We start from the raw sequence: 14,232 nt of genomic DNA, 5'->3' as shown, positions 1-14,232 counted from the left end.
CCCCTCCCCTTCCCCCTACATGACCTGGAGAGTCTTCGTGTTCTCTTGCCAGCGTTGTCCTAATTTCTCCTCCATGTGTCGTTTCCTGCACTCTCCCTCCATGATTGACAGTGTGCACAATGCCTGGCGCTGCGTTGCCACCAGCACCATTCCCCGTAGCTGGGTTGTTGCCGAGTTCTCGTCCTGATTCACCGTTTCGTTTTTCTACAGCGAAATCGGGTAGTTCTCCATTACGGGTGAAATTGCTCGGTCTTGGGCTTGATCGGCGCAAGAAAAACCTTGGTCGAGGGTTTAGATTGCGTGCTGGGTGTTGTGGGGGGTCGTAACCTCCACCGTGACCTTGACCTACTGTGTGTTCTCCATCCACAGAATCTCTCTGACCGCTGTGGCCTTGGTTACTATGATCTCCCCTGGGATATCCCCTGCCTTGACCTTCACCTGTATGTTCTCTGTCATTCAAGCCTGCTCTATGACCCTGATCTCCGTCCAGTCCTCGACCTTCACCTTCCCCTTGACCTCTAACCCCTTCACGACCAGTGTTCCCAAGGTGACCTTGATCAAAATGTCCATGACCTTCAGGATTCTCTGGATGTTCTCGCGGCCACTCTTCTCCTTCAGTCCCCCCTCCGTGCTTTTTCGAAAGTTGGAAATTCTCATCGCCCAGCTCGTGTAGAGGAGGATGGACGTTTCCGTGTTGGTCTGTGTCGCTGGGGTGGATGTCTGGGTGTTGCGCAGAATGGGGTATGGGTTGACCCACGCCTGATATCAGCATTACGGGCACACCGAGGCTTGTTGGCGCCTTGAATACGAGGAGGAAGGCTGTGGAGATTAATAATGTTGAATCAATATGTAGTATAAAAAATACAAATAACAAGAGGCGAAGCCTTCACGGCTCACGTAAGAAATCGACAAACAGTAACACAAACTCAATCACTCCGTCACACATACACACACACAGTAAGCATACCGTCGCGATATAACCTTGAACGGTTGAAAACGACGTTAAACACCAAATAAAGAAAGAAAGAAACAGTAAGCATAAGTGATACGGTGCAAGAGTGCGAGACACTAGATCTAGATCTGTCTGTCTGTAGCCTACTTTTTACATTTAGTCAAGTTTTGACTAAATGTTTTAACGTAGAGGGGGAATCGAGACGAGGGTCGTGGTGTATGTGTGTGTGTGTGTGTGTGTGTGTGTGTGTGTGTGTGTGTGTGTGTGTGTGTGTGTGTGTGTGTGTGTGTGTGTGTGTGTGTCTGTCTGTGCGTGTGTGTGTGTGTAGAGCGATTCAGACTAAACTACTGGACCGAACTTTATTAAATTTTACATGAGAGTTCCTGGGAACGATATCCCCTGACATTTTTTTCTTTTTTTCGATAAATGTCTTTGATGACGTCATATCCGGCTTTTTGTAAAAGTTGAGGCGGCACTGTCACACCCTCATTTTTCAATCAAATTGATTGAAAGTTTGGCCAAGCAATCTTCGACGAAGGCCGGACTTCGGTATTGCATTTCAGCTTGGTGGCTTAAAAATTAATTAATGACTTTGGTCATTAAAAATCTGAAAATTGTAAAAAAAAAAAAATTATAAAACGATCCAAATTTACGTTCATCTTATTCTTCATCATTTCCTGATTCCAAAAACATATAAATATGTTATATTTGGATTAAAAACAAGCTCTGAAAATTAAGAATATAAACATTATGATCACAATTAAATGTTCGAAATCAATTTAAAAACACTTTCATCTTATTCCTTGTCGGTTCCTGATTCCAAAAACATATATATAGATATGATATGTTTGGATTAAAAAACACGCTCAGAAAATTAAAACGAAGAGAGGTACAGTAAAGCGTGCTATGAAGCACAGCGCAACCGCAACCGCGCCAAACAGGCTCGTTACTTTCACTGCCTTTTGCACTAGCGGCGGACTACGTTCAGTTTCATTTTGTGAGTTCCACAGCTTGACTAAATGTAGTAATTTCGCCTTACGCGACTTGTTAGTACTTACGGGGACACGACTGCCAGATGGCCAGATCGACACTGCGCTTTCGACAGCGCTTCCTCGCGCAGACACTGGAAACACGTACGCTGTGCAAATTAACCTGTAGGAAATCTCCTTTGGTATCTTCTTTATCTATTTTTCTGGAGCTACGAAACCGAACAATGTGAAATCGTGTTCTCCGAATCGGCGAACTGCAGCTCGGTGATAACTGTATCTATACCACAATCCTTCACGCGATCTGACCTAACCTTGACCCCTGACCTGTTCTACATACCATACACGACACAAACCAGTCAGCTGTTTTTACCCCCCCCCCCCCCCCCAAACCCCCCACCACCCGTTTTCTTTGGATACACACTTTAACTACATACGTGCCGACGAAATGTTGATCATTGCTTCAATACTTTGAAGCTGTTGCTTGGATAATAACCAGGTAAAATTAGTATTTCGGTGTTCAGTCAAATGTTAAAGTTTCTATCACATACACACACACACACACATACACACGCACAGACAGACAAAAGTTAGCATCGCATAGGCTACACTTACGTGAGCCAAAAACGTTAGGTTATTGGAACGTTTAATTATTGACCAACAAAAAGTTAAGTGTTACATTTAAAACGCTTTGATTTGTCAATAATTAAACGTTCCAAAACCTACAATTCGTGTTCTTTAGACTCTGAACGTTACAAGTCTATCTGTTTTGGATTGTTAATATTCTATATTTAGTACACTCTTTGCCTCGACCCTTGTAAATGCCCCACTAAACAAAGAAAGTCTATCGGGATTCCCAACGTGAGTTAAAAATAGAACATAGTGTAATCTCTATTTATTGTTTTGGCGTTTTCAACCGGGTAGAACGTATGCCTTTTTTTGTCAAGCATAAATGTGGAGAGAATGTGTGTCTGCAGTGTGTATGTGGTTTTGACTGTAAGATACATGGCAATCCAGATTACAGAGAATACTCACACAAAAAGCAAAAACTAACTAACTTACTAACTCACTAACTAATAAACAAACAGTCATACTAACTAACTATAACTAACTAACTAAGTAACTGGTCTACTTACTAGCTAACTTAGCAACTAACTATTTACGATCCAACTAACGAAATAACGCACAAAAGAAAGAACCAACCAGCAACCAAGACAAACAAACAAAGGTTTCTCAGAAGCAAAATCGAAGAACATATATACACTCATACCATTATAACGCTTAAACACTCACCGATAACTGTCAGATCCATTGTGAAGAACATACATACACTCATACCATTATAACGCTTAAACACTCACCGATAACTGTCAGATCCATTGTGAAGAACATACATACACTCATACCATTATAACGCTTAAACACTCACCGATAACTGTCAGATCCATTGTGAAGAACATATATACACTCATACCATTATAACGCTTAAACACTCACTGATAACTGTCAGATCCATTGTGAAGAGCAAATTCGTGGGTGCAAAGCAATACATGTGACAGTTGCTTCGATGATTATAAACTGTGCGTAACACTAGCGAGTGCAACGCTAGATTGTCACCACGACGAAATGTCTGGATTATTTTTGTGTCTCCCGTAACAAGGAAGTGCAATAGTCCGGATGCTACCGGCAGCAATTGTGGCTGAACTGAAGAGCATAAATCCCTCCATAGCGCAGCCGCTTTATTCAGCGTCTGAAGGCATTCGCGGACTGAAACACAGAAAGGAAGCTAAATGAGATTGTACAACGTGAGACACATTCGGTATAAAGACTAAAGATACAAGGAACAGATACACGAGAAACACACACACACACACACACACACACACACACACACACACACACACATACTGGTTTACACACACACATTTACATGTTTTGAACCGTTAAGTTGACTTTTTTCCCGTTAAGTTGACTTTTTTCACGGAAAGAGTGTTATCACACCATTGAAATGACACTCTTTCCGTCCTCTATAGGCGACGAAATAGGTCAAATTTTGTGCATTTTTTAGTGGAAAATGCTTCGATGCCGGAGCGGGTACTGGACCCAGTGCCGTTGTAGTGCAAGTGCACTACAAAGGCACTGCACCCAGTGCCGTTGTTGTGACGTCAAAACAACGGGGTGCGTCAAAACAATTCAGCTCCATTTTCAGGCCAAAGTCAAAACAACGCGGTCTTAACAAACACACACACACACACACACACACACACACACACACACACACACACACACACACACACACACACTTTATTTCTACACTTCCTGTAAGTGTATACATACTGTATGCGTTTATTCTGTTATCATCGCGTTTGAAAAGTCAAAAATATATTCTGAACAAATCTTCAACATTTAAAGTACGAAAACTCGGCAACATGAAGTTCATTATTGAAAGAATATTTTGCAGATGTCTCCCTTGTACCGACAAGTCTATGCACGGCTTCACTTTAAAGTTTCTTACCATCAGAACAATTCCAGGTTTGTACCAAGTTGCGCGCAGCAAGAATGAGATTGACATTGCAATTTAAATCCGTTGTCTTAATTCTACCAACAAATCTGTCTTTATCCGGACAAACTCAAGATGTTCTCACCAACAGAACAATTCCAGGTTTGTTAGAAGTTGCACAAGAATTACATTGAAATTGAAACTTAAAACCGGTGTTTTAATTCTACCAATTAACCTGACACAAACTGCCGAGGTTCTCACCAACAGAACAATTCCAGGTTTGTATTCTTGTCCTTGCTTCACGCTTTCGCAGATAAAAGGGCATCATCAAGTGTATCGCCCACATTCGGATGATCACGAATATTAATTGAAACCTTGGGGTTATCTGCCACTTGATCTATTTTTCGAGTGAGATATCAAGCTGTGTATATCACTTATCTCTGAGGATGTGCAATGTTTATATACACACCTCATTGTATCTATTGGATCCTGTTCGAATTGGATTCCAGCGTAGCAATTGTTTCAACAAAAGCGTCTGAAGATGGGTTGAAATATATATCAACACAGATAAATTGTTTTTAAAAACATGGGAAATTATAAACACATATACACAGCGAACAATGCACTTACACATCATAAAGTCTTAAACGGAAATTTGTAAACGGTGCACAAACAAAACATCCCAAATGTAAACAAATGGCAATTTAGACTTAAGTTTTAACGAATTTATTATTAAATCGAGTTCCTCTTAAGACTCATAAACTTCACTGTTCGAAATTAACTTTTCGTTACCAGTTGATACAACAGAAAAGAATACAAAAGCGAACTCTTGGACTTAAAGGCTGCCATTGTCCTATTAAATAACTTCCAGGGCTTTTCCCATCGTTGCAGGGATATATGAATTAAGCTTCCTGCAAAGATTTAGCTTTGAAGTCCTTACCAATTACAAGAAATAATTAATTCTTTATTGCTATGTTCTCCTGGACTTGGGCTATTTTTAGACCGTCAACACAGACTGTACAGCGTCGCCAATCCCCGCGTGAAGGAAATCGCTCACCTTCCACGTGCAAAATGTAGTGATATTGACACGCGAGATTAGCGCGGTAGCGTATTGTGCTAAGCAGGAAAGCGCGCTTTTCTGTATTCTTGTTAACTTCGCAATTTCCGGGAAACATCCACTTTCACTTTGAGACTGTTTTGTTTACATTCGACACTTTCAAAACCACTTTGCAATACTGAAAAAATGTGTTCTGTGTTCGAAAGCTACAGCTAATCGTTATTATATCCCCTTAGGTACAGTTTTATAACATTATTGGCACATGTAAGCAATAGGAATTAATCAATGAACGCTACGAAAAGGGCAGCCTTTCAAGAACCTGGATTTCACTAATATAATACATACTTGTTTCAGTACGGTAATGTATTGTATTCTGTGTAGACCCTTCCACCAGCATCTTAGACCACTCTTTGTACTTTTTCTTTTAATAGATGATTGTCATTTGTTTTACCTCATGTCTGCCCTGCGTGTGATGGTGTGATCGTGACTGCTGTAGTGTGGGCGTGTGTGTGTTGGTGTGTATGTCAGTGAATGTGTGGGCGTGTGTGTGTGTGTCAGTGTGTGTGTGGGTGTGTGTGTGTGTGTGTGCGTGATTTTACCAACACTACGCTAAATTCCTTGTGCTTTAAATGTTTTTTAATGTCACTTGGCTCAATAAATACTGTATTCTGTATTCTGTATTCTGTATGTTAGAGCATAACCATGCAGTCTACATTTTTAAGTGTATCAACGGAATACACCAGTTGAGCATTAATTTCTATATTTGTCAGAAAAAAAGTGTTTTGCCGGATGTTTTGCTTCAAGGCCCACAGTCTCAAGTGCATGTGAAGAGCACTTACAATAATGACTTGATCTGACTACTTCAGTACTTCCGATCTGCCAGTAATTCTAGACAACTTTGGAGAAAAGAAGGAGTCCATGTTAAAACACAATCACAAGACTACATCAGAAATTGCAGTCTTAGCAGTGTCGAAGATGAGCGAACGAGAAGAAGAAGAAGAATTGTAGAAGATGGCCTTCTCTTCTTCTTCTGCGTTCATGGGCTGAAACTCCCACGTACACTCGTGTTTTTTTGCACGAGTGGGTTTTTACGTATATGACCGTTTTTACTTCGGCCATTTAGGCAGCCACGTATACGCAGCTTTCGGGGGGAAAGATGCTGGGCATTTTCGTGTTTCTATAACCCACCAAACTCTAACATGGATTGCCGTGGATCTTTACTGCTTGATCTTGAGCGTGCGTGTACACATGAAGGGGGATAAGGCACTAGCTGGTCTGCACATAAATTGACCTGGGAGATCGGCAAAAATCCCCACCCTTAACCCACCAGGCGCGGCCGGGATTCGAACCAACGACCTTCCGCTTAGGAGGCCGGCGTCTTACCCACTAGGCCACTGCGCCCGTCTATGGCCTGATTACTGCCCTTGTCTTCTATTCCAGACTCAAGGGAAATGTCTGGCAAATGGTTGACATTTTGCAGACAATCTTGTTGTCATGGAAAGCTGACACGTGTCTGGGAAGATACGAGTCGTGACTGGTACAGCCATGCTGCCTGGTGATTAGCATTCATGTGTGAGTGAGAGCGGTTCTCATTAATGAAGATAAGTTGTCTCTGGAACACAGTTCATTGACTTTTGACGTTTGAACAAAAAATACTAACAACAAAAAAAGGTTACTTAATGGGACGTTTTATTTTTGACAAAACAAAACAATCACAGGAACTTGAAAAGACTCAGAATGTCAACTGTTCACAGTTGTGCTTTCGGTCAATATTTAAGAATATAGCTATTCTGATGGACACGTGGGGAAATTCGGGGGCAGTGATTGGATGGTCTCAACATCATCATCAAAGCATAATGCTACGGAAGTCGGCCATTTTTGCCAATATCCAAAAGCATATTGGCAATAACAAAGACGCATGGTTCCGGTTTACCCATCTGTACCACACCATGTTAACAATGATCCGGACAACAGCATACACTGACAACTTGAAATTCTTCTCGGGAATGTTTTTCAGCTTTACAAATGTCGATAGCATACCCTTTTCTGCTAACTTCCCGATGAAACAGGACTAAACCAATTATTTTCTGTCCCTAAACACCACAAAATACCCAAAGTCGAAAGATGTACAAACAGGGGAGTAAAACGGAATAGCCGTTTTTGTTTGCCTGTGTGAGCATAGTTGCCGACTGACACAAACTTTCGCATTCGGCTTTTCTTATCTCGTATCTCCACACTAAATACCCTACTTCCCCTCTGAAGTATTGATGTACAACCCATGGCACTAACATTCATGTACCATTGTAGTCGTTTATAACTAAGGTTGAAAAATTCGCTTCATGACGAGACAAGTATAAATGCCATTCACCCAAACTGAAAAATTCGCTGTCGTCTGCTCGCATTGTACGGATTAGCTGTTCTCTTCTCCTCCCCTTGTTGCATCCTAGTTCTTCAGTTGCTTCTACTTTCCCGTTGATGTTGTGCTTTGGTCTTCTTCATAAGTAGTCTTGTTTAAAATTAAAAAAAACTCAAACTTCTTTTTGTTGTATACGAATGAACTAATAAAACGCTGTTTAACAGCTGTGTTGTCAAATCGAGTGGTTTTTTTTGCCAAAGTCAGTGTGGCGCCTGCGCAAAACTAATGCGCATAATAAACGGCGGCGTCTGCTATCAAAACCTGAGATCAACGCATCGACGCAAAAACTGTCATTTTGTAAGTTTGGAACAACAAATCAAGGTCAGAACAGCTATATAATCGCTATTGTATTTTCAGCGTAGCAATAGGTAGAGGTTACATGCCGAGTCTCAGTGATTATTAAAAATAATGGTCGAAGTTAGCGGATCATGAAAAATGCGAGCTTCAGCGAGCTTTTTCATGACCGCGAACTGAGACCATTATTTTTAATAATCACTGAGACGAGGTGTGTAACCTCTTTATTCCTCCTTTCTTCAGTTATTCAAAGAAAACAGGAGTTTTTGTGCGAAAGTTTGATCGAATCCGAATCACTCAACCAGTCAACCTGCGCAGGCGATCGATTAATGCGCGGTTGTATAGTTCCGTGCAAATGATTCCATTCTGTTAACACTTTTTGTCAGTTTCCCTGTTTTGGACTAAAATCAAGTACACAGATATGCTGTTATTCTGCTGTGGTGGTAAAGGCAGATATTGTGTGTTCTTTTTATGTTTTAGTATCGCTTAGGATAATGTTCTTTCGTCAAATGGGACCAGCAGACGAACATTTGCACCCGTGTTCCAACGTTAATTACTGTATGAAGTTCAGTTTTCTGGGGAAAATAGTGTATGAAACCGCTTTATGTTGTTTAAATTGATGAGATGTGTGCATTTGGTTGCGTGTGATCTGTTTATAAAATGAAATATTGTTGAACACTGACCGTCGGATTGCAGTCAGTGTTGTCGAAGAAACTGAAAGACAAGAAGGGGAACTACTCTTGTCGATAGACAAAGTATGAGTTACTTACCTTGGGAATTTGCTTGTGATGAACGTTTGTGCACGGCAGATCTAGATTCAGAAAACAACCGAACTCATGGATTTTATATGGAGATTCATGTGTTCAGGCCTGTAGTTGTTAATTTAAATTTCGGTATGTTTGTATTGTTTGCTCCAGAAATGTATAGTTCGTACATTAGAGCGTTCGGAACTTTTCAGTCGCAAAAGTAGTACCGAAACAGAACAGCTTCTCAACCCATTGCACTATCGAGGATTCAGGTTGTTGCTAGCTCGTTATTTGTTTGGTTGCTGGGTCATTATCGAAAAATAACTAGCTCTACAAGTTTACAGAGGTAAAGAAACAGAGGGGGGAATAAAGTCCGATATTTAGACTCGAACAAGTATAATGCGACTCGTCTTCGACTCGTCGGCACTGATTATACTTGTCTCGTCTAAATATCGGACCCTATTGCTACGCTGAAAACACAATAGCTGTTACTATCATCCTTTTGACAAAGGAAAGTCCGTTTCGTGTCAACGCTTGCTGCTGGCAACTGGCATCGTTCAGACATAGGCTAAAATGTGTTCGTTTGAACACTTCATTGTATACGCAAGAACCAGCTTGTATTCCTGGCCAGACATAGTCCTTTGATTACCACAGGGTCTTTTTAAGAACACACACACACACACACACACACACACACACACACACACACACACACACACACACACACACACACACACACAGTGTTGCAGGGTTGCCTCGAAAAGTATACGTGAGAATTTTAAACAAATGAAACAAAGTGTTATTTTAAGATCTGAAAACCAAAGGGAAGTAAGCGCTCAAAATGCATACGACACTGTGCAAAAGAGTAAGTGAGTAAGCACAGTATTAAAAAGCATTCAAAGCGCTTACCTTCCTTTGTTTCTCCGAACTCCAAGTTAGCATCGTTCTAACTAGTTGTACCAATCCCCGTTCAGCATTCCCTCAGTCTGCTTGCATAACACACTACGTCTCGCAAAACAAATTCCGCTATCTGGTGAATCTGCGACGATGCTGCTGTGGCAATCATGACACTTCCGTCCTTAGTGAAGTGCGTCAAAGGCAGCCTCAATGGACACATTAAAGACACTTGTCTTCCCATATAAACCATCTTGTTTACCAATACAGCTAGGTCCAGGCTTTCAAAACAGAATAAGACAACCCCTCCGCTTAGGCAAACATCAACAAGACTCTATCCTTTTCTTGTCCTTTCTTTCAATAAAGTGTGTGTGTGTGTGTGTGTGTGTGTGTGTGTGTGTGTGTGTGTGTGTGTGTGTGTGTGTGTGTGTGTGTGTGTGTGTGTGTGTGTGTGTGTGTGTGCGCTGAAGTTAATTTCAAAGATTGACAAGGTTGACAGTTATGAAATTATTTCAGTAAAATAAAAAATAAAGTAAAAACAGACAATAGGTCCCACTCTTCGCGTGGTCCAACCATGTTGCTGATAGTAGATGTCTGTGCAAGTGGAAGAATGTTCTTATCCCATGACAAAGCCTAGCCATATATCAGTGTTGGTGTGTAAGATTGCTTGGACAACAAAGAAGATGTGTCCACAGAACGAGCGTTTAAAAATAGCCTCGTGTTCTTCAAGCATACACAACCGCGGTAAGCAATACAGATCTGCCCAGACTTTTACATGAAATAAAATTAATCCTCCACGCGGAAACTCACCAAAAATCAACAGCTCGCTGCTTCTCGAGGATAAATGGATATTTTGTGCTGAATTAGTTTGGTAGATTTAAAACAAATGTGTCACTTATAATTGTAATTACGAGAATTCAGCAAAGAAATTGCCACTGCACACAGAGCACCCAGCCAGGCTGCTGATTGTTGGTAGGTGTCTCAGTAGAAGGACGCGCTTACCCCAAGTAAAAGTCTCACAGATCTGTGTAAGTTCGCAAGATTGTTTTCTTGGCACAAGAAGGAAGGCATATTTAAAGGCCCACTCCACCTTGTGAAAAGAGTTCGCCTCATTGTCTGAGATCTGGTACGGCTTTTACATGGGATGAGACCTGCACGGTTGGCCTAGTGGTAAGGCGTCCGCCCCGTGATCGGGAGGTCGTGGGTTCGAACCCCGGCCGGGTCATACCTAAGACTTTAAAATTGGCAATCTAGTGGCTGCTCCGCCTGGCGTCTGGCATTATGGGGTTAGTGCTAGGACTGGTTGGTCCTGTGTCAGAATAATGTGACTGGGTGAGACATGAAGCCTGTGCTGCGACTTCTGTTTTGTGTGTGGCGCACGTTATATGTCAAAGCGGCACCGCCCTGATATGGCCCTTCGTGGTCGGCTGGGCGTTAAGCAAACAAACAAACAAACATGGGATGAGACCCTCGATCCATCCACTTGGTCACATACCAACAATGAACAGCCTGTGTGCTCACTATGCACAGTGGTATGTTTCTCTCACTGGTGACTATTTCGGAAATACATTTATCAAACAATTCAAACTCACATCAACAAGCTGCCAGGGTGTTGATTGTTGGTATGTGTCCAAGCGGAGGGATGGTCTTATCCCTCGATAAAGCTTGGCCAGATCTGAGACAGGGAAACGAACTGATTTCACGAGTTGACCTTTAAGCTATATGTATATACGCAGGATCCTAGGCGGATCCTTATAAGTGTGCATGACAGCATCAACTTTGCTTGTGTTCCGTTTCTGCTTAAGTGCGTTTGTTGTGGGTGGGGTCCAGAGTCCAAGTGCATTCAATTTCTGTCATTAAACAGACAGCTTGTTGACAGTTAGATAACATAAAGATGGGGGTAAAGAGGAAGAGATGGTGTGCGTGTGTGTGTGTGTGTGAGTGTGTGTGTTAAATTATTTCTTTCTGTCCGTCTTTCCATCGTTCTTTCCGGCCTTGTTTCTTTCACACGTTTCGTATGTATGATTCTGTTATGTTAGCATCAACACAACAACGAAAACATGAAAACCGGCATCCATCACTGAAGGGTCGTGGTGTTTTTTTTGTTTTTAATTTAGATATAGTGCATGTGTGTGTGTGTGTGTGTGTGTGTGTGTGTGTGTGTGTGTGTGTGTGTGTATGTGTGAGTGTGTGACAGTGTGTGTGTGTGTGTCTGTGACAGTGTGTGTGTGTGTGTGTGTGTGTGTGTAGCATTTTGCAGATATGTCTTCCCATGGAAAGACATAGTTAAACCACCAAATATTCCGTTTGTTGTTGTTGAATTACGTTTGCAGATGGGGGGGCATAGCTGTCAGTGACGGCATACATTCAGCAAAGCGATTTTCTGCGCAGAAAGCCACCAGGCTCCGTGGGTGTTTGGTATGTGTATAAGCGGACAGACGATCTTATCCCATGTAAAAGCCTGGCCAGGTGCTTTACACGTAAAAGAAGGTGTCTCTAAGGTATCTCCTTTTCGTCCTGTCAGTGGCACTGATTTATAGTCGTCTTCGAAAACGCTCTTCAACTATAAAACTTCACGAAGGTAGTTTTCCGTACAACTGTCAAAGAATAAAGAAGAAGAGGAAAACATGACGAGAAAAAGATACAAAGAGAAGTTCTTTCGCTTACCGTCACATCAGTATCCACTAAAAGCAGATGCCAGGACTCGTTCCACCAACACTGTCACAATTAGTGCCAAACTTACAGACGAATTCAAGTAGAATCGAGCTCCATTGTGTATCATTTCAAACTTTTCCACAGCATCATCTTCGTCTCGGCGTCAAAACAGTTATCAGTGTCAAAGAAACCGCTCCAAACGCGGTCAGTTATCAGTTCGGTCAAAGAGTCATTACTATTAGGCGAGCTTCGAAGGCAATGCAGCCAAAAGTAGGATACGTTACTCGCTCGGTACAATCAAGACATACCAACAACAAAAAGTCTGTTGGGCAAGAATAGATGATTCAGTACTGCTGGTTAACTCAACGCGGGGAAAAAAAATAGCGGGGTGTGTGCAAATAGCCACGCAAAGTACAACCTTCCCCTTCGTAATTGTTTGATCAGGGAGCGCCACAAGACGGAGAACTGGCTTTGAAAATAACGTTTAGCTGAAATATCTCAGCAGGCTTCTCGCAAAGATGCACACACATGGACTTGCCAATCCAGGCACGAACGCAAAGCCCCATACACACCATCTTACGAGAGAGAGAGAGAGAGAGAGAGAGAGAGAGAGAGAGAGAGAGAGAGAGAGAGAGAGAGAGAGAGAGAGAGAGAGAGAGAACGAACGAACGAACTTTATTACTCAAGGATGGAGATTTTAGGCTAAGAGAGAGAGAGAGACTGAGAGTGAGAGAGAGAGAGAGAGAGAGAGAGAGAGAGAGAGAGAGAGAGAGAGAGAGAGAGAGAGAGAGAGAGAGAGAGAGTCCAGCTCTTCCTATCTCCTTCCAGACTCAGTCAAAATAGAGTCCCGCCCCTCAGGCTATGCTATATTGAGGTTCCGTAGGGGATTGATTGAAGGTAGTTGATAGCCACGATATAACATAATCTCGACCTCCATCCCGTACGGGGCCTCTCCGACGACACTTATCTCAAGTGCTGAAACAAGAGCGCGAATGTAACAGCGAGAGCTTGATTACGTACGTATATAATGAAAGAGACTTTCTGCAGTGGTAACCACAATCAGTCCAATGCGGTGCATGAGCAGCATGTACTACGCACAGCTGATTGCAGTTATCATGGTTTTTAGTTCTAATTAATGGATTAAAAGTTAGTGTGTGTGTTTGTCTGTGTGTGTGTGTGTGTGTGTGCGTGTGTGTGTGTGTTTGTCTGTGTTAGAGCATGTCTATCTGGGTGCACAGCATGAATGCATGTAATAAAGATCAAATCACATTTTACTTTATGAGGGTTGTGGCATAAGCAATAAAAAAATTTTTATTCAACCAGCCCTCGCCCAGAGAGAGATTACTCTAATCACATATATGAGAGAGAGAGAGAGAGAGAGAGAGAGAGAGAGAGAGAGAGAGAGAGAGAGAGAGAGAGAGAGAGAGAGAGAGAGAGAGAGAGAGAGAGAGAGAGAGAGAGAGAGATCAAATCAAATCAAATCAAATCAAATCAAATTTTATTTTTCGAGGGTTGTGGCATAAGCAATACAACGAGCTTTTTTTCAACCAGCCCTCGCCTAGAGAGGGGACTAATCTAATCACATATTTACACGGATATTAACGTGAAAAAAAGGTAGAGAAAAACAACAACATATGAATATTTACACATTACATATTATACACAAATACAAAGCGTCGTATATGTAACGCAGTGAAAACAATGCTGAATACACATGCATGAGTAAATGTGT

At 41.9% G+C, this 14,232-nt stretch overlaps 1 long non-coding RNA gene across 1 annotated transcript; it reads right to left on the bottom strand.

Moving 5' to 3' along the window:
• Nucleotides 1-20: 20 nt before the first annotated feature.
• Nucleotides 21-12,685, bottom strand: LOC138958324 (uncharacterized). Its single transcript, XR_011453373.1, has 3 exons — nt 12,513-12,685; nt 3,436-3,705; nt 21-819 (listed from the first exon to the last, which is right to left on the bottom strand). It is a non-coding gene; the product is annotated as an uncharacterized lncRNA (long non-coding RNA).
• Between the last annotated feature and the right edge of the window lie 1,547 nt (nt 12,686-14,232).

Source organism: Littorina saxatilis, linkage group LG1, assembly GCF_037325665.1.
Source record: "Littorina saxatilis isolate snail1 linkage group LG1, US_GU_Lsax_2.0, whole genome shotgun sequence".
NCBI classification, from domain to species: Eukaryota; Metazoa; Mollusca; class Gastropoda; order Littorinimorpha; family Littorinidae; genus Littorina; species Littorina saxatilis.
Note: the sequence above shows the minus strand (reverse complement) of the source record. Positions and strands in the feature narration are given on the sequence as shown.